Source organism: Dendropsophus ebraccatus, chromosome 3 (genome assembly GCF_027789765.1).
Source record: "Dendropsophus ebraccatus isolate aDenEbr1 chromosome 3, aDenEbr1.pat, whole genome shotgun sequence".
In the NCBI taxonomy this organism is placed as follows: domain Eukaryota; kingdom Metazoa; phylum Chordata; class Amphibia; order Anura; family Hylidae; genus Dendropsophus; species Dendropsophus ebraccatus.
In genome coordinates this window covers 89,856,029-89,880,542 of record NC_091456.1, presented here as the reverse complement: position 1 = coordinate 89,880,542, position 24,514 = coordinate 89,856,029, and the positions used below count along the sequence as shown (strand labels likewise).

General features: G+C 41.9%; 1 protein-coding gene and 1 long non-coding RNA gene across 3 annotated transcripts in view; one reads left to right on the top strand and one right to left on the bottom strand.

Moving 5' to 3' along the window:
- RNF38 (ring finger protein 38) overlaps window positions 1-24,514 on the bottom strand; it is a 256,727-nt gene that overhangs the window by 70,470 nt on the left and 161,743 nt on the right. The gene's annotated exons all lie outside the window — the stretch shown is intronic.
- The window catches only part of LOC138785828 (uncharacterized), a 46,697-nt gene that overhangs the window by 20,173 nt on the left and 2,010 nt on the right, over window positions 1-24,514 (top strand). Inside the window, exon 3 of the long non-coding RNA XR_011362159.1 lies at window positions 4,619-4,734. This is a non-coding gene — a long non-coding RNA (uncharacterized lncRNA). The remainder of the gene's footprint in view (window positions 1-4,618; window positions 4,735-24,514) is intronic.

Below are 24,514 nucleotides of genomic sequence, written 5' to 3'. Positions count from 1 at the left end.
CTATTTTGCAGTGAATTGCGCAATCACAGTAAAATAGCATGGCCAAAATAAAGCTATCTTACCACATTTGCGCGATTTGTGGTAAAACATCGTCACAAATTCATAATTCACACAAATTAAATGCTATGTGTGAACATAGCTTAAAGTGACTGAACCAGGCCCAGGCTGAAGCACTGGAGGCGGGCTGACCCACCCTTAGTGGGAAGAAACTCCAGCCCCTCCATGACATGACTCCATTAGAATCAATGGATCCCTATCGTAGAGGGCCTAGGGTTTCCTCCCACTAAGGGTGGGTCGGCACCCTCCAGTGCTTCAGCCTGGGCCTGGTGGTACAGTCACTTTAAGAAAATGTTCACACATGTTGGAGTTTCATTTCATTAGCGCAATAAAGAATGGCTTGGCGGCACTTAAACGATGAATGAAGTGGTGCAGCAAGGCTATGTTCACACACAGCATTTAATGCACATTTAATTGCCATTATTTAGTGCTATTTTGCCACAAACGTACAATTTCGCTGTAAAATACTGATATTTTTGCAACAAATTTCATGGAATTGCAGGAAAAATATTGATATTTTATTGCAAATTGTGCCATTTGCGGCAAAACAGCGCTAATTAAACGCCCATTAAATGCTATGTGTGAACATAGACTAATAAAATGATCAATTACTGCAATGGAATGTGTGAACACAGACTAAAATGATTCCTTACAATGTGTGTTATTAAGTTTAGTTTAGATAAAATAAAAAATACCATAGATCCTTCTTTCTAACAATAAATACTTATGGGGTGGATAGCTGAGTCAATTTATCACACTTCTTCTAATGAATATATGGATTTATTTTTGATAATTTTTTATTTTTTAATTTTAATAGTTTTTATTTATTAATCAGTTAAAATGCATGTAAAAAATAGAATTTCTTGCAATTGTCTAGTCCTCGCAGACACATGAGATAATAAAAGGATGAATGAAATGTGATCCTGCTATGATTCACTCTCAGCCTGGGTTTAAGGTCTACAACATAAAAAAATTTCAATGTATGGTTACAGAGCAATGACATGAGCATATGAAATGCAAGTAGTCGTTCTGAGTCATCTATATTCATACAGGGATTACCACAGCTCATGAGGTCAGAATGCTAGGAAGTAGAAGGCTCCAGATTTGTAGGCAGCAACTGACTACATACAAGGAAGATGTAAAGTTTACTATGCTCTCTCAGCTTCTTTACACTTTATCCCTCAGCATGGATTACGGATTTAGATATAGGTTCTCCCATATGAAGTAAATGGAGGCTGGAATTCAATTGTACTAGTCATGTTAGCAGAATATTTATGTTATTGCTGTCTACAAATTCCTACACTTACACTGTTTTTTGGGTTAGTTATTGATGTCTTAGATAAGAAGTTCTATTTAACAGTCAGCCAAGGTTTAAGGCCCTATTATGGCCGATAATCCTCCTGTGTAATAGAACACAACTATCAGCCGAAATGTACGGTCGGCTGATCATTGTAGTTGTCTGTCTTTCAACATGTTAAAAGACAAATGACTCTATATGCAATGATCTGCTGCCGTTGCTCCGCGGAATAGGAGTGGCATCAGCAGACCGCTGCTATATGCTATGGACTTCTGGGAAGATCAAGCGATCACCCAGCCAGCCGCCCACACCTCCCTACGCCCCCCCCCCCTCCCCCGCTCTCACCGGCTCACTGCCGCCATGTGTGATGACGGCGGCAGCAAGCGGGGAACGAGGAGCAAACAAGCGCTGACATCGTTTGTTTGTTCCTCACAGTCGCTCCGTGTAATAGGGGATTTAGTGATAGCATAGTAACAGAAAGTGTGGCTGAACATGAAAACATTATCATCATAGTTATTGCCTTTCAAGCTATGGACAACACTGCTTGTCTTCCTCAAGTTTCTATTTAAAGTCCATTTTTTTCTGCATTTTTTCCCCCCTATGAAATTCAATTATAAGAGAAAATCAACTCCAATGCTTCAAGCGGACCTATCAGCAGCCTGTTTGTTACTATGTAAATGAGGCTGTAATGCCCAGAAGGCATTTCCCAACATGACAAGAGCTGAGGGCAATGTTCCTCTTCGCCTTCTTAGAGCATTGCGCTTTTATTTTTCCACCTACCGAGCTGGTTGGGGTGTAATTTTTTTGCGCCATGATCTCTAGTTTTTATTGATATTATATTGGTTTAAGAAATACATTTTGATTGTTTTTAATTTTTTTCTAATATATAATTTAAAAAAATCAGTAATAATGGTGGTTTTTTTTCCACTTTTCATATACGCTGTTATGCTGTTCACTGTGCGGTAACAATATTGTTATATTTTAATAGGTAGGACAATTCCTCATGTTACGATATGTAATATGTTTGTTTTTTATGTTTATTTATATTTTTATTTGTATAATGGGAAAGGGGGTAATATAAATATTTATTGGGGCATTTTTATTACTGTAGTTTTTTTCATATTTTTTAATACTTTTTTTTATTTTTTACACATTTTGTATTGCATATATTATTATAATTATGTGGTTAAATGGTTCAGATGTTTAGATGCCTATGAGGACAGATTGTGATTATAGCTGATAACAGAGAACAACAGTGCTTGTCTGGCAAGGTTGAAACTTTTAGAAAAAATGCCTCGGACACAAGATGTATTTACTTGTCTACGTGTTGGATGCCTATAGAGGACAGGCTGTGATAATGGCTAACAACAGAGAAAAAACATTAGCAAGTAGGTCAGGACTTGCAGAAACATTTCAAGACACCAAATCGCCATTCGCTTACGTAGGGATGTGCAGACGATGGCCGATGATTTTAAAGCAGGTTTAAACAATAACGATTAGTTGATGACTGTTTTATCGACTCATTGTTGTCTTTATTACACAGAGTGATTATCTGCCAAATTGGCCTGATCGGGCAGATTATTGCTCTACGTAGTAGGGCCCTTAAAGCGACTCTGTACCCACAATCTGACACCTCAAACCACTTGTACCTTCAGATAGCTGCTTTTAATCCAAGATCCGTCCTGGGGTCCGTTCGGCAGGGGAAACAGTTATTGTCATAAAAACAGCGCTGTGTCTAACGACCGGGGCTTAAATTTATATATTCATTAGGCTGGCACACCCTCTCTGTCCTTCCTTCCCACCCTCCTCATCATTAGGAATGCTCCAGGCAGATTGCTTCCTATTCCCCGCCTGTGTGTATAATGAACATGGGTTGGATCGTTAATACACCTGTGCAAAGCTCAAACAGCAGTAAATGTTCCTTGAGCATTCCTAATGATGAGGAGGGTGGGGAGGAAGGACGGAGAGGGTGTGCCAGCCTAATGCATATACAAATGTAAGCCCTGGCCGTTAGACACAGTGCTGCAGGATTAAAAGTTGTTTTTATGACAATAACTGCATCCCCTGCCGAACGGACCCAAGGACAGATCTTGGATTTAAAGCAGCTATCCCAAGGTACAAGTGGCTTGGGGGGGACAGATTGTGGGTACAGAGTCGTTTTAATTGAAGCTACATAACATAAAGCAGAACTACCTAAAGGATGCATAACAGATGTTCTCTAACTTTACCTACTGGCCACCTCGCTTATGCAGGGCCTAGGGACCTCAACTAGTAGACCCTTAGACATCTGGGCATCCAAGTACTACTTTCTGATGGTGCACAAACAGTTAGGGCCCTATTAGACAAAGCTATATTTTGTTTTCTCTGATTAACAATAAACAATTGCAAATCATTCTCCATAATACACAGAACGATAGTCATTTTTACAATCGTAATTCCTATAGTAATTACTGTAGTATATAAACGATCGTAATTACCATATTTAGTATACTAAAGTATATGGAAGGTCGTAATAGCAAATAAACAATTCTTTGGGAGGATGGGGGAATCCGCTGGAGCCTAGAATAGAGTCTATGGCACAAGCAGACAGTCAAGCTGGAGCGAGCAGGGGTGATCAGCGGAATCCGCGGGATGTTCTCCGCTTAGGTCTCTTAGTGTGAACACACTCTCACTCAGTAAGCACCTTCACATTTTCTATGGGATGCCTTACTGATGTTTGTAATTTAAAAGTAAAATATCTTCTTCCCATTAAATGTCAGGTTATTCTGCAGAAACCCTTAATTACATTTAGCAAAGCAGCCGAGTTAATTTCTGCTGACATAATATGAATAATTCTGGCTGTGTGGAGGAGGGGAGCACTGGGAGTTTATGTGTTTACTGTGCCCAGCATTTTCCACTGCAAGAATAAGAGTCTCTTATAGAGACAAACTATGTTATGTATTATGTATATGAGTTATGTATATGATATTAATATAACGATAATTGGCCCACACTTTTCCCATGTGAATGCCACACCAGATACAACACAAATTCACAGAAATGGCAAATAAGGATATAATGTATGTAAAAGTACAGGGAAACACCAAATTTGACCACACAGTTGTTGGGCCAACAGCTATCTCTCCTAGTCCTCCCATGCATCTACACTCTTGGCTTGGCACACACATTTCTAATATGGCCAGCTTTACAGCTAGAAAATACCAAGCATCTTGGGTGGGTGGGTCCCTTGAGGCTTCTCAAGTGTTTTTTTAAATCACACATTAGATGGACACGTTGCAACCCCTCACCGCTGCCCGGCCAGCGTCCTCCTTTCAGCAACCCTAGAAGGATTACAGAATGGAGCCATAAGATGGAGAAGAGGTGCGGCTTTTCTGCAATAGGTGAGTGTAATTTTATTTTATGCTGGAGCACAACAGGGGGGGTCATCTTTCCTATGGGTAGGGGGCTGTATACGGCAGGGGGCAATATTACTATGGGTGGGTGGTGCATAGCAGGGGCATTATTACTATGGGTAAGTGGGGGTCTGTTCCCAAGAGTGGATCATTATTACTATGGGTGGTCCAGGGTGCAGCAAATCAGGGGCATTATTACTACGTGGGGGTGCACAGCAGAAGGCATTATTCCTATGTTGTTGGGGGACACAGCACAGAAACAACTGTGCAGATTTTGGTAATGATTTTTTTTTTTATATTTTATGTCGTTTTTTTTTTTTGTTTGTTTTTTTAGGGTCCCTTTAATGGAAGCTTCCATGTGGACACTTCCATGTAGACACATGGGAGCTTTCATGTGGACACTAAAAAGTGTTTTTTTTTTGTCCCACTGAAAGAAAAAATGTAGAAAGGATGGCCTGAAACTGAAAACGGTACATAGGTGGGCAACTAAACTAATAAGGGACATGGAGCATCTTAGTTATGAGGCAAGATTAACCCCTTCCCGCATGAGGGCGTAACTGTACATCCTCCTGCGGGTGGGGGAGTTCAGAGGGGGGCCACGCGGTGACCCCCGCTCTGAGCCGCTGTGATCCCGAGTGCTATCTGCCACTTTGACAGCTGCATTTAAAAGGCTAATTAGCGGGCACGGCGATCGGACCGTGAAGCTAATTAGCCTTTTAAATGCAGCTGTCAAAGCTGCCAGGGGGACTTCTAGTATGTGTGTAAAACAGTAAATAATTTTTTTTGTATTAATAAATAATCCCCTCCCCTAATAATAGTTTGAATCACCCCCCTTTCCCCATTTTATAAATAAAAATAAATAAATAAACAAACATTGGTATCACCTGAACTATTAAATTATATTCCCGATCTCGCATTTTTGGTCGCATCAAATCACACACCCCCCCCCGCGCGCATCTGGTCCCGGCTGAGGTCTGCGCTGTAATGGCGCTGATCCCAGCTCGGCACTCTATTGCTTCAAATCCATTGCAGCGCATCGCATCAAATCCAGAAAAAAATTTATAAAAACCGATCAAAAAGTCGCATATGATAGAAAGTACAGATGACACCTCAATTAGCCCCATAGACCAAAGGATAAAAGTGCTATAAGCATGGTAATAGAGCGATTTTAAAGAAACATTCATTTTTTTAAAAAAGGTTTTAATTTTTTAAAAGCCATCAAATAAAATAAAAGTTATGCAAGTTACATATTGTTGTAATCGTAATTGTTGTAACTCATAACAAGTCAGTTTTACCACCCCAGGTTGCCCGTAACCACCCCAGATTACCCGTAACCACCGCAGGTTACCCCTAACCACCCCAGGTTGCCGTAACCGCCCCAGGTTGCCCGTAATCACGCCAGATTACACGTAACCACCAGACATTGACCGTAACCAGTAACCCCCTCAGGTTGCCCGTAATCACCCCAGATTACATGCAACCCCCCAGATTGCATGCAACCACCGCACGTCGCCTCTGACCACCGCACGTTGCCTCTGACCACCACACGTTGCCTCTGACCACTGCACGCTGCCTCTGACCACCGCACGTCTCCTCTGACCACCGCACGTCTCCTCTGACCACCGCACGTCGCCACTGACCACCGCACGTCGATACTGACCACCGCACGTTGCCTCTGACAACCCCAAATTGCCAATGACCCCCTCCAGATTGCCAGAACCACGCCAGATTACAGGTACCCACCCCAGATTACCTATAAGCACTTCAGTTTATCCGTAACCACCCCAGGTTGCCCGTAACCGCCCCAGGTTGCCCGTAATCACGCCAGATTACACATAACCACCAGACATTGAATGTAACGACCCTAAATTGCCAGTAACCCCCTCAGGTTGCCCGTAATCACCCCAGATTACATGCAACCCCCCAGATTGCATGCAACCACCGCACGTCGCCTCTGACCACCGCACGTCGATACTGACCACCGCACGTTGCCTCTGACCACCCCAAATTGCCAATGACCCCCTCCAGATTGCCGTAACCACGCCAGATTACAGGTACACACCCCAGATTACCTATAAGCACTTCAGTTTATCCGTAACCACCCCAGATTGTCCGTAACCACCGCAGATTGGCCATAACCACCACAGATTGTCCGTAACCACCCCATGTTGCCCGTAACCACCCCACGTTGCCCGTAACCACCCCACATAGCCTGTAACCACCCCACGTTTCCCGTAACCACAGCAGGTTGCCTGTAACCACCCTAGATTGTCTGTAACCACAGAAGGTTGTCCGTATCCACCCATGGTTGCCCGTAACCACCCCAAGTTGCCCATAACCACCCCACGTTTCCCGTAACCACAGCAGGTTGCCTGTAACCGCCCCAGATTGTCTGTAATCACAGCAGGTTGTCCGTATCCACCCCACGTTGCCTGTAACCATCCCACGTTGCCGTAACCACAGCAGGTTGCCCATGACCACCCCATGTTGACTGTAACCACCCCAGGTTGCCCGTAACCACCTCCAGATTACCTGTAACCACCCCAGGTTGCCCGTAACCACCTCTAGATTACACGTAACCACCCCAGGTTGCCCGTAACCACCCCACATTACCTGTAATCTCATTTTTTTAATTTTATTTTAGTAACTGCGCTATTCTAATAACTATTACAAGCTGCAGTTTTGCTACAGCAAATTGGCGCTCCCTTCCTTCTGAGCCCCGCTGTGTGCCCATACAGTGGTTTATGCCCACATATGGGGTACCGTTCTACTCAGGAGAACCTGCGTTACAGATTTTGGGGTACATTTTTTCTCCTGTTCCTTGTGAAATTTAGAAATTTCAAACTAAATCAACATATTTTTGGAAAAATTTGAGTTTTTCATTTTTACTGGCCAATTTTGAATACTTTCCTGTGGGGTCAAAATGTTCACCACACCCCAAGATGAATTCTTTGAGGGGTGTACTTTCTAAAATGGGGTGACTTATGGGGGGGTTCACTCCACTGGCACTACAGGGGCACTACAAACGCACCTGGCACTCAGAAACTTCTTCAGCAAAATCTGCACTGAAAATGCTAATTGGCGCTCCTTCCCTTCTGAGCCCGGCTGTGTGCCCATACAGTGGTTTATGCCCACATATGGGGTACCTTTCTACTCAGGAGAACCTGCGTTAAAGATTCTGGGGTAAATTTTCTCTCTTGTTCCTCGTGAAATTGAGAAATTAGAACTAAACAAACATATTATTGGAAAAATTTGAGTTTTTCATTTTTACGATCTAGTTTTGAATACTTTCCTCTAATACCTGTGGGGTCAAAATGCTCACCACACCCCAAAATGAATTCTTTGAGGGGTGCAATTTCCAAAATGGAGTAACTTATGGCGAGATTTTACTCTGCTGGCACTACAGGGGCACTACAAACGCACCTGGCGCTCGGAAACTTCTTCAGCAAAATCTGCATTGAAAAAGCTAATTGGTCCTACTTTCCTTTTGAGCCCTCCTGTGTGCCCATACAGTGGTTTATGCCCACATATGAGGTACCTTTTTACTCAGAAGAACCTGCGTTACAAATTTTGGGGTACTTTTTTCTCTTGTTCCTCGTGAAATTGAGAAATTTCAAACTAAACGAACATGTTATTGGAACATGTTATTGGAAACTTCTTCAGCAAAATCTGCATTGGAAAAGCTAATTGGCGCTCCTTCCCTTCTGAGCCCGGCTGTGTGCCCATACAGTGGTTTATGCCCACATATGGGGTACCTTTCTACTCAGGAGAACCTGCGTTACAGATTCTGGGGTAAATTTTCTCTCATGTTCCTTTTGAAAATGAGAAACTAAACCTTTATATTATTGGAAAATTTTAATTTTCCATTTTTTTACAGCCTAATGTTGAATACTTTCCTCCAGCCCCTGTAGGGTTAAAATGCTTATTATACCCCAAGATGAATTCTTAAAGGTGTCTAGTTTCCAAAAAGGGGTCACTTATGGGGGGTTTCAGGATACCAGACTTCTAAATCCATTTAAAAAAAGAACTGGTCCCTAAAAAAAATCAGTTTTGGAAACTTTCCTGAAAATGTGATAATTTGCTGATAAATTTCTAAGCCCCATAACACCCTAAAAAAGTAAAATATGTTTACCATATTATGCCAGAAGAGGACATATTGGTAAGGTGACTTAGTAACTAATTTATGTGCTACAACTTTTTTTTTTTTTTTTTTTAGAAGCAGAGAATTTCAAAGTTCATAAAATGCATTTTCTTAAATTGTTCATGATATTTTTCACAAAAAACACACAAAGTAGTGACCTAATTTTGCCACTAACATAAAGTGCCATATGTGACGAAAAAAACTATCTCAGAATCGCTAGCATACGTTAAAGCATCACTGAGCTGTAAGCGCTTAAAGTGAGACAGGTCAGATTTAGAAAAATGAGCCCGGTCATTAAGGCCCAAACTAGCTGCAGCACGAAGGGGTTAAAGGACTTAAAGGGAACCAATCACTTAAAAAACGCCTGTAAAGCTATGGGAATGTGCTGTAGCAGCACCCAGCACACTTCCCAAACATGCTTTTATACCCCCCCGTCTCTGCAATGTACAAGCCAAAAACGTACTTTATAAACTCGGCGCCCTGTATGTAAATTACCCCCAAGTAGTCCTCTGGGCGGGGAGCTGCGGGCAAGTAGTCACGGTCCCTGGGCGTTCCGCAGTGCTAATCACGCCCCGTACTGCGCACGTGCAGAAAGCCTCAAACTCATTGCTGGAGATCCGGCAATGAGTTCGAGGCTATTTTGCACCTGCGCAGTACGGCGAAGACCGGACCCGCTGTACTGCGCATGAGCGGCACAGCAAGAACGTAGGCGTGCTAACGTTAGAGACAGCGCGCCTCCGATGACGCCACCACAATTATGCAGGCTAATCACGCCCAGAGGGGCGTGATTAGCACTGCAGAACGCCCAGGGACAGTGACTACTTGCCCGCAGCTCCCCGCCCAGAGGACTACTTGGGGGTAATTTACATACAGAGCGCCGAGTTTATAAAGTACGTTTTTGGCTTGTACATTGCAGGGACGGGGGGTATAAAAGCATGTTTGGGAAGTGTGCTGGGTGCTGCTACAGCACATTCCCATAGCTTTACATGCATTTTTTAAGTGATTGGTTCCCTTTAAGGAGCCAAGTGTGATCTACTAAAGTGCATGGCGCAGTTTCAAACAAGGGTGGTCGCTGATAAAAAAAAGCATTTGCGATTGCCAAAAATATAAAACTGCCCAACAGAATAATTGGCAGAAAACAAAAAGTAAATTTATCAAACGTAGTAGCGCGTTTCGGCACTAAAATTCATAAGTGCCTTTCTCAAGGCTTAAGAAAGGCACTTATGGATTTTAGTGCTCGCACACGGAGCTCCTCGCTCTCCCGGAATCTTTTATGAGACAGCATGCGGCCGTGGTCCCTTGTCTTCATCCTCTCACAGGGGGGAAGCTTTGTTCCCCCCCGCATCTCCAGGATCTCGCTGCATTACCCAGCCAGAACCCCGCTGCCCATGAAGTCAGAGCACGGCTAGCGGGGTGACATCATGGAGCGCTGTCCGCAGGCAGCCTCTGGACACTGCACTGTGTCCAAGATCCCCGGCTCCTCAGCATGATGCAGCGACCGGCGCCGAACCGATCACTGACATCAACAGGTGCTGTGCTGAGGCTGGGGACGGGGCTGCGCATAGTTATCTGGATTTAAAGGGACAGGGCCCTGAGTGCCGCTGCGGGAATGCCAGAGGCTGGGCCAGGGGGATAGGCAGCTATCACATGGCATACTGGGGATAGCACTGACACCTAGCAGGATCTGGAGCTTTATTTACATGGGATCTGAACAGAAGCCCTTGTGATCTGGTCACTTTATTATACTCTTGTGATGAACTGACTCACTGAGGCTCTGTTCACACCTGTTTCCAGTGCAGGATCCAGCCACACATGGACACCACCTGCAGCTAGTGAACCCCAATGACAGACATGGGGGCTGTAGGCTTCCACATTTTATTTCTGTGATAATGGAATGTGACACCAATGTGAACATAGCCTCAGTGTGTGTGTATATGGTAATGCTTTGTCTTATAGCCGTACCTTATTATAAAGAATTGTAATGCAGTGCATACACTACAATATGGCGCACCTTGTGAGATACACCAGCCTGGGACTTTCCAGTATAAAAACAGATGACACATCTGAGGAGGAATATTTTTCTCAGTCAGATCCTGAGGACTGCAGGTAGGTATAGGTATACAGCCATGTACACACTGCAGGACGTTTACATATAGGTATACAGCCATGTACACACTGCAGGACGTTTACATATAGGTATACAGCCATGTACACACTGCAGGACGTTTACATTAGCTTGCATTACATTAGTGGCTTTATAACTGTTGTGACAGAGTGTCTGGAGAAGTGGTAGATGGGGTGTATATTTGTCCAAGATATATCATGTCTGTTTTATAAAAAAAAAAAGCAACCAGGAAAGTAGAGTGGCCAGATCTGTGGCTTTTGCAGATCAGGTTTGGACAAAACCAGTTATCAGGGCCTGTGTTGCTGGAGTGGGAAGTGAGGGTGGGCCCCACTCCATCCAGACAGTCCGGGCCTTGGGCTGTCTGATTAATCAATCAGTCCTCAGGTGTGCAAGTCTTATAAAAGGCCAGGAGTGCAGACACACCTGGGCTCTCAGCCTGGGAACAGGTCCTCTGCTAAGAACCTGTGAGAGCCATACAAGTGGTACGTACCTTTTCTGTTATGTGTGGTGACCGGTATTAGGCCGGCACCCTGTTAGAGAGGTATCCTGATGTCTAGTTAGTGCCGGACAGGCGTAGGATTTTGTTTGTGTTGCTTTATTTCTGTACCACATTCTTTAAATAAAACTGGCTGAGGTCAGTTGTACAAACTCCAGTTGTTCCGTGTGTGCCTGTTAAAGTGCGCCCGTCTACCCAGGAGACGACGAAACCGCTACCTGATCCCTTACACTGTATATAACTGTATATACTCACCTATATGTGAGGTTTTTTTTTTTACGTTATTGAAAAGAAATATCACCAGTTTGACACTGCCAAGTGGGTGTGGCTTGCAAAAATGCGTGTCATAATTATCGTTCAATTATCGTTACTGCAGCTACATGTACGATTAACCATGATATTGATTTAGGCCGATATCGCCCAGCCCTAGCGTGTGCGAATATATTTGCATCTGGCCCCTCTACGCCAGAAAATGGCCACTCCGCAACTTAATAAATGTCCCTTTAGGTCTATATCTAGGTCTCTTCCAGAGAGAAAACAGCACATTGAGGACAGAGGTTACTGCTACACTACTAGGGCCAGTGCTTTATTACTGATATATGGCGGAAACAAAATCTATGGGAGACAGGGTTTTTCGTTTTTATTAATAAGCTCCTTAGATTAATAGAACATAAAATGTATTGATGAGGAACATTTATAAAATTTATATCAAAACTTAATTATAAATTTAAAAAAAATTTTTTTTTCTTAAAGCTGGATTTGGAGTTTACTTTTTCCGACTCTGGACTCCATGAGTCCGACTTCAACTCCACAGCCCTGATAGGAACTCTATTGTTAAGAGATTCTAATTCACTGAATCCACTGGTATGGTAAGCTAATCAATCTAGACAGTGAGTCATATTTTATTGCAGTCAGGCCACACAAGAAAGGTCTCTCATTTCCTACTGATCGTACACAACATTAATTCATTACACTGGTGAATTTAAGCAAAAGCTAATCCCATGTGCTCTCTCCTTACACAGCCTATTTCACTGATATTTATTTCTGTAGTTCTACCCAGAATAAAAGAGACTAGGATTTTACTGTGTAGAATGCTGCTTACAGTGTTAAGGCAAAGGTGCTTAACCCTAAACACTCTAAGGAGGAAGTGAAAACTTCTTTCTTAGATATATTTTATTCATGGCTTTAAAGGGGTTGTCCGGCGATAAAAAATTATTCACAGAATAACACACATTACAAAGTTATACAACTTTGTAATGTATGTTATGTCTGTGAATGGCCCCCTTCCCCGTGTCCCACCACCCCCACCTGTGTACCCGGAAGTGTGGTGCGCTATATATTACCTGTCACGTGCCGACCACGGTCTCCGATCCTCAGCAGTGACGTCTTCTTCGGGAGGCCGGCGGATCTTCCCGAGTGCCGGCCGCCCTCTGCAGCGTCATCCGAAGCTCAGCCGCGATTGGCTGAGCATAACTGTGCTCAGCCAATCGCGGCTGAGCGGCTGATGACGTGGCCGCGTCATTAGCTGCTGACGCGGCTGAGCTTCGGATGACACTGCAGAGGGCGGCCGGCACTCGGAAACAGGGCCGGCGTCAGCACCCGGCTAAGTAGGGCAAATGCCGGGGCCCCCAGCTCCTCTAGGGGCCCACTCCCGTTTGTTACTACATTTTTTTTGTTAGTAAAAAAGAAAAAAAAGTGTAGTAACAAAGGGGACTGGGCCCCTAGAGGCCGCATGTGACAGTTAGGGGCCCGCCGATCCATACTGGGGCCCCTGAGCACCTGTCTTCCATCACAAATCTTCCCTACAGCCGAGTAGGAAAGAGGACCTGTGAGTCTGAAGGACCTTTGATGATGTCACGGGTCATGTGATCGGACACATGACCTGAGGGCAGCAGGTAGGCTCTGCAAACTAAGTGTCCTGTATGTGCTGGTTCTTCTACTTGTTTTGTGTATAGAGGTCCTGCTGTAATATATATATATCTATTACAGCAGTATATATATATATATATATATATATATATATATATATTACAGCAGGACCTCTATACACAAAACAGATAGATAGATAGATAGATAGATAGATAGATAGATAGATAGATACAGATATCTAGTTATCTCCTATCTATCTATCTATCTATCTCCTATCTATCTATCTATCTATCTATCTATCTCCTATCTATCTATCTATCTATCTATCTCCTATCTATCTATCTCCTCTATCTATCTATCTATCTATCTATCTATCTATCTATCTATCTCCTATCTATCTATCTATCTATCTCCTATCTATCTATCTATCTATCTATCTATCTCCTATCTATCTATCTATCTATCTCCTATCTATCTATCTATCTATCTATCTATCTATCTCCTATCTATCTATCTATCTATCTATCTATCTCCTATCTATCTATCTATCTATCTATTTCCTATCTATCTATCTATCTCCTATCTATCTATCTATCTATCTATCTATCTATCTATCTATCTATCTATATCCTATCTATCTATCTATCTATCTATCTATCTATCTATCTATTTCCTATCTATCTATCTATCTATCTCCTATCTATCTCCTATCTATCTTCTATCTATCTATCTCCTATCTATCTATCTATCTATCTATCTATCTATCTCCTATCTATCTATCTATCTATCTATCTATCTATCTATCTATCTATTTCCCTATCTCCTATCTATCATATGAACATGGTGAGACCTCTAGTTCTCCTATATTCAGGCCCTGCAGTGATATACAGTGTGTGTGTGTGTGTATATATATATATATATATATACACACACACACACTGTATATCACTGCAGGGCCTGAATATAGGAGAACTAGAGGTCTCACCATGTTCATATTATAAATAAATATATATATATATATATATATATATATAATGCTGGTGCTGCTAGTTCTCTAGTATACAGCTCCTGCTCTGTGTGTATGTATATACACACACACACACACACACACAGAAGGAGCTGTATACTAGAGAACTAGCAGCACCAGCATGATATATATATATAATCCTGTGACTGGGTCTGACTCCTCCAGAGTCCTGACTACTGCAGAGATCAGGAGATACAGGAGGAGAAAGATATGCAGCAGCCGCATGTTTCTTCTGCTGCAAATCTTTCCTCGCCTGTCTCTCCATGATTTGCTCCTCAAAGGGGCCCGCCGAGGCTCTGTCGCCCAAGGGCCCACAAAAAGCTGGAGCCGGCCCTGCTCGGAAAGATCCGCCGGTCTCCCGAAGAAGACGTCACTGCTGAGGATCGGAGACCGTGGACGACACGAGATGCGGTGAGTATAATGCACCACACTTCCGGGTCTAGCGTGGGTGGGGGGAAACACGGGGAAGGGGGCCATTCACAGACATAACATACATTACAAAGTTGTATAACTTTGTAATGTGTGTTATTCTGTGAATAATTTTTTATCGCCGGACAACCCCTTTAACATAAACAAAACTTCAGAAACAAAAGTTTTTCTGTGTGCCTTGTTATTACTTTGCCAAAAAAGGTACCATATAGGGAAATGCAGCACATTTTTGTTCCTAATTAAAACAGATACTGATACATTTTATCTATTGTACTTTTTTCACCTTTTTATGATAGCAAACATTTTGCCTGAACTGTTTTTAAAGGGAAACCGTCAGCAGGTTACAAGCATCTAACCTGATGACATGAATAATGAATATTGGGGCAGCACTCTGCTATAGAATAGGATTTTTTTTACACATTGAGTTTTTTTCCCCATGCAGACTATAGGTCCTATTACACAAAGTGATTATCGGCCATATTTGGCCAATTATCGGCCATTATAGATGATAATCGCTTTGTGTAATAAAAGGCAACGATCAGCCGACATGCACTATGATGGCTGATCGTTGTCTTATAACGACAAGGATAAAAACGATCTGCTGCCATCACTCCGCTAAGGAGCGGAGGCAGCAGAACTCAGCTATCTCCTATGGGCTCCCCGGACAATTCAATAGATGGCCGATAATAATTTTGTGTAATAGGGCCCTTAGTAAAAGAACTGATCGAGAGTCAGCCTAAAGGTACCCTTCTCTTTACTGTATCCATTTGTTAATGGAGGAATTTCAGGTACATGCATAAGCTGATAGAAGATAACTATAATGATAGTTTCAGCTAACTTGCATCTAACGTGTAAAGCCAGTTTTAAGACAGTGGTGTATGGTAAAGCTGGCATAGCCTGGCACCTTTTGGCTATTTAAGAACTGTACAGTTACAGCAGCTAAAGTATAAAGTTTTTATTTTCCTTGGACATTCTTTGTATCTTTCCAATTAATTTCTTAGTAACAAATAGTGGTCAGTTCCACTTATCTAGTTATAACAGCAGTATGAAGGCATACTGTATAATGTAAACAAGCAGTGGCTGCAATTTTTTTGAAGACATATTTCTAAGGCTATGATTTTTTTGCTGTCAATTTTTTGTTCTCATATATGTCTCAGTCATATTTCTCATTTTGGACCAACACCACTCCAACAACAGGATTCCAGGCACAGTTCCAGATAGTCAGGAATAGATGGCGAACATTAAAATAATTTATTAAAACATATGGTACAATACACAACGCATTTCGAGACCGGTATGGTCTCTTTCTCAAGTGTCAATAGCATTATCATGATAAAACAACAGTTAGGGCCCTATTAGAGCAATAATCGCTCCGTGGAATAGAGACAACGATCAGCCGATGATCGTGTCATCGGCTAGTCATTTATTTAGGTTCAAACCTAAAATCATTGTGCACCGACCATTGTGTGTAATAGCGATGCTTGGTGGGCGAACGATGATTCCACAAGCACCATACTTTACCTAAACATGTTGCAGGGCTTCTCCTGCGCTCCTTCTTTCTCTCGGTCCCGCACGCAGCAGCAGCAGCTTTGCTGTAACAATGTCCCTGCAGCCTTCGCTAAACGATTATCGGGCCGTGTAATAGGCCCAGTAAACAAGCGACCATCTAGCAGATCGGCGTTCGTTTACTTTAATGTCCGGGCCCAGTCAGCCCTTGGAATAAAGGCCCTATTCGACCAACAGGTCTGACGACAGATTATCTGCCAAAGATTTGAAGCCAAACCCAGGAGTGGATTTTATAAAGAGGAGAAATCCAGTCTTTCCTTTATGACCTGTTCTCTGTTTATAGTCTGTTCCTGGGTTTGGCTTCAAATCTATGGCAGATAATCTGTCGTCAGATCTGTTGGTCAAATAGCGCCTTAAGACTCTTATGCTGCGTTTACACGTAACGATTATTGGCTCGATCGTACGATTAGCGATGTCGGATTTACGTTTTTTTTTATAACGATCAGCGTTTAGACGGTACGATATATCGTACGAAAATTCGCACTGCGATCGTTTAAGCCTATCTCACACATTGGTTAAATCGGCGAACCACTGTTCACCCGGAACGATTTGCGAATTTTTCGCGTACGATGAACGACGATTTGCTGACCTGATGAAAGATCACGATGTAAGATTTATCGTGCGTCGTTCGATCGTTCGCTGCGTTTACACGTACGATTATCGTTCCAATTCGACCGTTATCGCGCAAATTCGCACGATAATCGTTACGTGTAAACGCAGCATTACACTTATAATACAACTCTAAAATGCAGGAGGGGAGTGCTGACAACAGATCGGCTGGGTGGGGTATCAGGAATGTTAACCCTCTAAGGTATAACCTAAAAACAACCAGTATGAGCTATCAAACTGTTTAAACTGTATAAAACTGCAATGAGAAAGGCAAAAAAATTTACGAATAGAGAAAAAAATAGAAAAAAATTAGGAATAAAAATGCACAATTTTTTTTTTCAAAAAACAAAAAATTATATATAACAAATGGTAATATGCTTAAAGGGAACCTGTCACCCCCCCGTGCCGGGGTGACAGGCTCCTGACCCCGTTAGAGCCCCCAATACTCACCTGATCCCACCTGGTCCCGCTTCTGGAGATGGTCGGGTTACGGAGATATCGGCGCCCGAAGCCTGGCGCGCGCGCTCCTCAAATGAGTCCAACGCTCATACAGAATGACGGAGCGTCGGACTCGCCTGTCATTCTCTCCGTGACCCGACCATCTCCAGAAGCGGGACCAGGCGGGATCAGGTGAGTATAGGGGGCTCTAACGGGGGGTCGGGAGCCTGTCACCCCATTACAGGTGGTGACAGGTCCTCTTTAATAGACATTCCTATAAAAAAGGGTACCAAGAACACCCATACACTGTAGATGCAATTTAAACTAGAATTACCTAGGGTTTTCTATGGTCTCATAGAACACTATAACAAGTACACTGCAAACCGGGTGAAGCAACTGTATGTGCCCTGTACCTGAAAGGTTTCTCCAGTGCAATGTGAATTGAATAAATTGCAAGGATCTTCGGGGATCAAGCTGCAGCACAGACATCTATTACCACAGCATTTTATATTCCCAAATGCCTGGTGGTTGCTGCAACCAATTGTATTTTTATTCCGTAGTCTACTAGGGGCCAGATGGTTATGTAAGCGTTTAGTTTTACAAAATATAATATTTGGATGTTTCGGAATAATAGGTTTTAATATTGGGTCATTCAGAAGGATTGGCCAGCTCCGTTCTAGGTGTTTTCGGATGTCCTTTGCTCCTCAATTATATTCGGTAATGAAACATATATTATATTTATCTCTACCTTCTTTATAGGTCTTTTTTTTATTAATGCTTTTTTCATTCATTTTAGTTAGTATTTCAGTTTGGGAGATCTTTTTTACTTTTATTGTATGCCCCTTTAATAGGTTGTTTAGGGAAAATCTAGGGATTGTCTAGTATTTTTGACTGCTCTATAAAATCATGTTCTAAACTGCTATTTTTTCTTATGCGTTGATACTGCCTAAAGGGCAAATTTTTTAACCACAGAGGTGAGTGGCAGCTGTTATACTCACCTCTGTGGTTACTTTTAGGCTATGTTCACACTACGTATCTTTCCGGCCGTAGTTCGTATGCAGCCGTACATGTGTGGCTAAAAATACGACCGTGGGAAAAATAAACATGCGGCCGAACCGCGAACATACGCCCGTAGTACAGTTATGCTTCCCTAGCTTGTTTCGAAGCAATCTGAAACAGGTCATTTACTTGGAAATCTTCGCCCAGCCCCATAAAAAACACAGAACTTTTTGGTTTTAAAAATCACATTCAATTTGGCTGAAATAAGTACTCCGTACGGGACCGCATGGAAATCCACGGCCGTGAGTTGGACCATTTCCGTCCTCAAACAATGGTCTTGTTCATTTCAAGCTCATACGTAGTGTGCATTGTGCGGGCGTATATCGTATACTTTCAAGCGAACGCATCAACCTCAAACTACGTGCGTATATTCGCGGTTCTCACTACGGCCGGAAAAATACGTAGTGTGAACATAGCCCTAAAGTGCGTTTTTGTAATAATGGAAGAGTTACTAGATTTGGAAATCTCTAGATCTAAAAATGTTATACTGTCAGTACCAAAATTCAGGTTAAACTGGATGCCCCACATGTTATTGTTCAATGTTTCCACAAAACGTACTGCCTGTTCTTCTGTCCCTGTCCATACAATGAACAGGTCATCAATATACCTGAGGTAGTAAAAACGTGATTAAAATAGTCAGGGCACTGTGCAAGGACAGTCTCTTCAAAGAACCCCATAAATAAGTTTGCGAATCGAGTGCCCATCGCACAGCCCCTCTTTTGCCTGTAGATAAGATCCTCAAAAGAGAAAGCATTGTGCTATAAAATAAAACACATACCATTGTCAAAAAATTAATCTGAGTAGTATGTAAGTAGGAATCACATTTTAAATAGTGCAACACTGCATTAAGATCTAAATCAATACACATTACCCAATAGATAAATGATCTGGGTAATTCTTAATTACAACCTCTTTATGAATGTCACGCAAATCACTTGGTAACATGGACTGAAAGGTTTCAATATGGTGTCCTCTGGTATTGAGGTGATAAAAATTAGATCTAGATTTTACATCAACAAGTGAAGAAATATCTTTATCATGTGTAAAATCATCAGAAGGCATGAACTAAGTTTCTTGCAGAGCAAAATGTCGCTTAAGAGTGTGTTTCCGAATAAACTCATTCACATCCAGAAATATTTTAAAATTATCTGGAAATGAGACAGGACAGAATGACAAGCCCATTTGGAGGAGCTTTTTTCATTGTCATTAAGTAGATGACTAGATAAATTAAATATCTGTGCAATGTCGGAAGGAGTAGAAATAGTGGAATTATTGGCATTATTTAGGAATCTATTTTCTCTTTCTTTTCTGTTGTCTTTCTCCCCTCTACAGCCTCTAGGTAAGTTTTTCTTTTTCCTTTTCCTTCTCCTAGGGGCAGGAGTAGGGGTGTTTCCTTTAGTTTTTTTTCTGAAAATATTGGGTAATTCTCTGCATCTTTGGATAGTTCCCCGATTATAACTTTGGCCTCTATCAATGCTTGATTAGCAACACTAGAGGGGACATTTATTAAGTCCGGCGTTTTATGCACCAGGCTTAAAAATGTCCCCACATTGCCAACACTTCGCTGATTTAGAGACCAACTTTTTACACCGTTTGATAAATCTCCCCCTATGTGTATTGGGGGGGGGGCATCATTCCTTTGACTTCAATTATAATTTAGTAATAACCTTATTAAAAAAAAAAAAAATGCACACAGTGTGAACATATCCACAATTTTGTCCACATGCACTAGTTGTACACTATACACATTACACTACTACAGCTTTACAAACAATTTCCAAGAAAAAACCCCGGTCGAAGGCAATGAAATGCGCGTCGGGGTGGTGACGTCCCGGAGGACTGTGACGAAAGTATAGATGGCAATATATTCACTAGCACTTTAGATTGCACGAGACAATATAACTTTTCTATGTACTGTTCTTTTATACAATCCACCTGCATAATGATATATAAGCAATTATACAGCTGGAAACCCAAATTTATATTTATAAAATCACTTTTTATAAATTTTCTGTTAAAATACAAAATAATGATAAGAGAACGAATCAGCACTGGATTGGCAGAGCACATGGGTGACTATATAGTAAATAAAGTTAGAAGAGACAACTATAAGTTAGAAAAGACTACACACTGGAGGCATCACACATACACATTTTTACACATGGCAAGTCACACATGCGTTTTTTGTGCGTTTTTATATGATTTTAATATATAGTTGTTCTATGACAGTTTTATGATAGGCTCACATTCTGTTTTGTGATTTTTTACTCATTTTTGTACTTGGCACTTTTACATAATCATGTTTACACAATCATCTTTATATTCATTGCGCTTATTTAATGTACTTATATTTACAAATACACACTCTTTCTTTTTCTTTTCTTTTCTATTTTATTATCTTCTCCTTTTCTTTCTCTTTTCTCCCCTTTTTTCTCTTTCATTTTTTTACTGCCTAATGATATATGTTGTTGGTCAGGGATTTTAGCATATGTGATTATTAATATCAATACTTCCTCCGGGATAGCCCCTGCTCTTTTAATGTTTGGTTCTTCTCTTTTTTAATGAATTGTTTTAGTATATGTACCCAATAAAGATGTAAAAAATTTTTGCTACATAAATTCAGTGTTTTTTCTTGGAAACAGTGTGAACATAGCCTAAAGCTGCTTTTATTAAAAAAAAATTCAGTGTGGTACAACATATAAAAATTTGGTCATGGAGACCCATACTGCCTCCTGTGAACACTCCATGGCCACATTTGAACAATCCACCTTACAACAGAGCCCAATGATCATCTTAAAGGGGTACTCCGGCAGGGGGGGGCTTTTGTTCGATCTGGTTGGGGAGGAGGTGGCTGAGGGCAGCGACGTTCACTCACCTTCCCGGTTCCAGCGGCACTCCGGTCCCCTCTGTCCAGCTGCTTCCTGGTCTCTGACGCGGGCTTAAGATGTGACGTTTCAAGTCCGATCAGCCAGTCAGTGACGGAGGCAGGATCCCACCTCCGTCACTGACTGGCTGAGCGGACTTGAAACTCCACAATGGCATGTTCATTGATGGGGACTCTGCGGGGATGACTGACAGGCAGGGGGACCCGTTAGTGGTCTCTCTGTCTTTCAATCATCCCAACACTGTGTGCAAAGAGGTGTGACTAGTCATGGGCAGCTCCCCTCTCCCGACTTTGCCCAATTAAAACTACTTTTTCACTGATGTAAAGCTACCGCCGCAGATGGGAAGCTGCACAGTAGATCTATATCTGTGGTTCCATTTATAGCAGACTATTTGATATACAATACCAGTGAGCATGTCATCAGGTTTTGCCCCCTCCCCTTTTATTTTTACTTTTTTATAGCTAAAACGTTTGTTATAGCAGCTAAACGACTGTAGGCCAGCAAGGCAAACAGAGCACTATTAGCAGCAGCAGAACAGAAGGTCACTTTTCCAAAATGATGGATATAGCTGCTTACTGATGACATATGGCTTGAGCATAACAATTCACATTCCAAATGTTAGTGAGAGTCACCCTTGGAAGTGTCTAAACATCTAAGAAAAAAGGCAATAATTACGTGAGATGTTTTCATCAACCTACTTTTACACTGCAACATTAAATAGATTCTATCTAACAGAAGAAAATGAAGGAAATATTGTGTCTCTAGATGCCCCTAGTTCACTCTCCATAAACTATTATGCATGATGACTAGTGTTGAGCGGACCTGCTGAACTGTTTGGGTTCAGCAATGTTCTCCATACCTGAATGCTTGCATTTGACTCCCAGCAGCTGTATCCTTTCTAGAACTCCCTAGGGCATACTGCCTGGAAAACATGGATACAGCCACAGGGAAGCAAATGCCGAGTGTTTGGGCTCGGAGAACATTGCCAAACCTTAAAGGGGTTGGCCACTTTATAGTAAAATTGTTCAGTGTACAGTATTAGTAAGTGTACTCACTGTATGTACTGACAGCAGCTCCCTGTGTACCTCATAGAGCTAAAATCAGGCTCCCCTCCTCCAGGCTGGGCTGCCCTGCTCTGAGGTAGGTCTTTCCTTAAGATGACTGACATGAAGGAGTATGTGGCCATGCCACGCCCCCCAGTGTCCACCACTGTAAATGCCTATGAAGTACACAGTGGGTAGGGTATGGTCACATGCTCCTCCATGTTGGTCATCTTATGGCCAGACTCACCACCGAGCAGGGCAGCACAGCCTGGAGCAGGGGAGTCTGATATTAGCTCTATGAGGTACACAGGGAGCTGCTGTCAGTAAGTGCAGTGAGTACAGTTACTATAAATTGGCAAACCCTTTCACAAGTCCACTAAACACTAATCAGGGCTACTAAAAATCAGGGACTTGATACACAGCCAGTAGCCGATTATTTTTATACATGTTAAGGCTGGGTTCACACACAGTATATTTCAGGCAGTATTTGGTCCTCATGTCAGGTCCTCATAGCAACCAAAACAAGGAGTGGATTAAAAACACAGAAAGGATCTGTTCACACAGTGGTGAAATTGAGTGGATGGCCGCTATATAACAGTAAATAACGGCCATTATTTCAATATAACAGCCGTTGTTTTAGGATAACAGCAAATATTTGCCATTAAATGACGGCCATCCACTCAATTTCAACATTATGTGAACAGATCCTTTCTGTGTTTTCAATCCACTCCTGGTTTTGGTTGCTATGAGGACCTGACACGAGGACCAAATACAGCCTCAAATATACTGTGTGTGAACCCAGCTTAAAAGACAACAATCAGCTAACAAGCAAACAATTGCTCACTCCTCGGCTGATCATTGTCTTTATTACTTTATTACAAGCTGCGATATCTGCCTAAGGGCCCTTTTACACAGAAAGATTATCTGACAGATTATCTGCCAAAGATTTTAAGCCAAAACCAGAAACAGACTATAAACAGATATCAGGTCATAAAAGAAAGCCTGAGATTTCTCCTCTTTTCAAATCCAGTCCTGGCTTTGGCTTCAAATCTTTGGCAGATAATCTGGCAGATAATCTTTCTGTGTAAAAGGGCCCTAAATTGGCAGATAATTGCTCAAGTAATAGAGCCTTAATATCTGTTAATTACAGAACCTCTTATTACTAAGTTGGGTGGGGAGAATAAAGGTAAACTTCTTGTACTTTTCTCTTCCTTCCCTATCTTTTAGTCACATGCTTTAAAGGGGTATTTTACTCAAATACTCAGCAGTTCTCAGCTGCTGCTTTCTTCTGAAAACACAAAAATCTGTGTGTGAACTTTTATCTCTGTCTCCCCCCCCCCCTTTCTGAGACAGCTGATGTAAACAAGTTCCTGGCAGGCTTTATCTGCTACACTGTAACTTCTTTGTAATGCTGGGTGGGTTGCAAATAAACTTATTGTGATTAATGCTTCCAGCATTACAAAGAAGCTACAATGTTGCAGATAAAGCCAGTCAGGGACTTGCTGGTATCATCCACCTCAGCAGGAAGGAGAAGGAGGAGACAGAGAGAAAAGCTAACACACAGATGTTTGTGTTTTCAGCAGAAATCAGCAGCTCAGAACTTGGGGAAGGAGACAATAGATAATAAGTATGAAATGAATTGTTAGTCTCACCATGGGCAGCAACATATCAAAATATCTATTATTTGGTATTCTATGAGCTGAGGGAAACTGCATGTACACAATAATTCAGATTGGTAAAGGGAAGTGCCTTTATATCGGTACGTTTAGTTAGAGGCCGATTAAAAATATTGAGATGCAAATGTGTGATAGCTGAGGTCATACAGAAAACTACCTCAGTGTCATTTACAGATATGTTCTATTCTTTTTATTATAATATAACATAATATTATTAGTAGTAGTATAATTCTAATATTATAATAGGCAATATTGTTCCAACAAAGCTTGCATAAATAAATCAATAAAAATGTTTAATACACATTATCAGAGAAAGTTGTTTCTTTTTCCTGTCCTCTCCCTTCTAAACTTTAATTTGCTCCATGAAACAGCTCAATTCCCTTGTGTGTTCACAATGCCGACAAA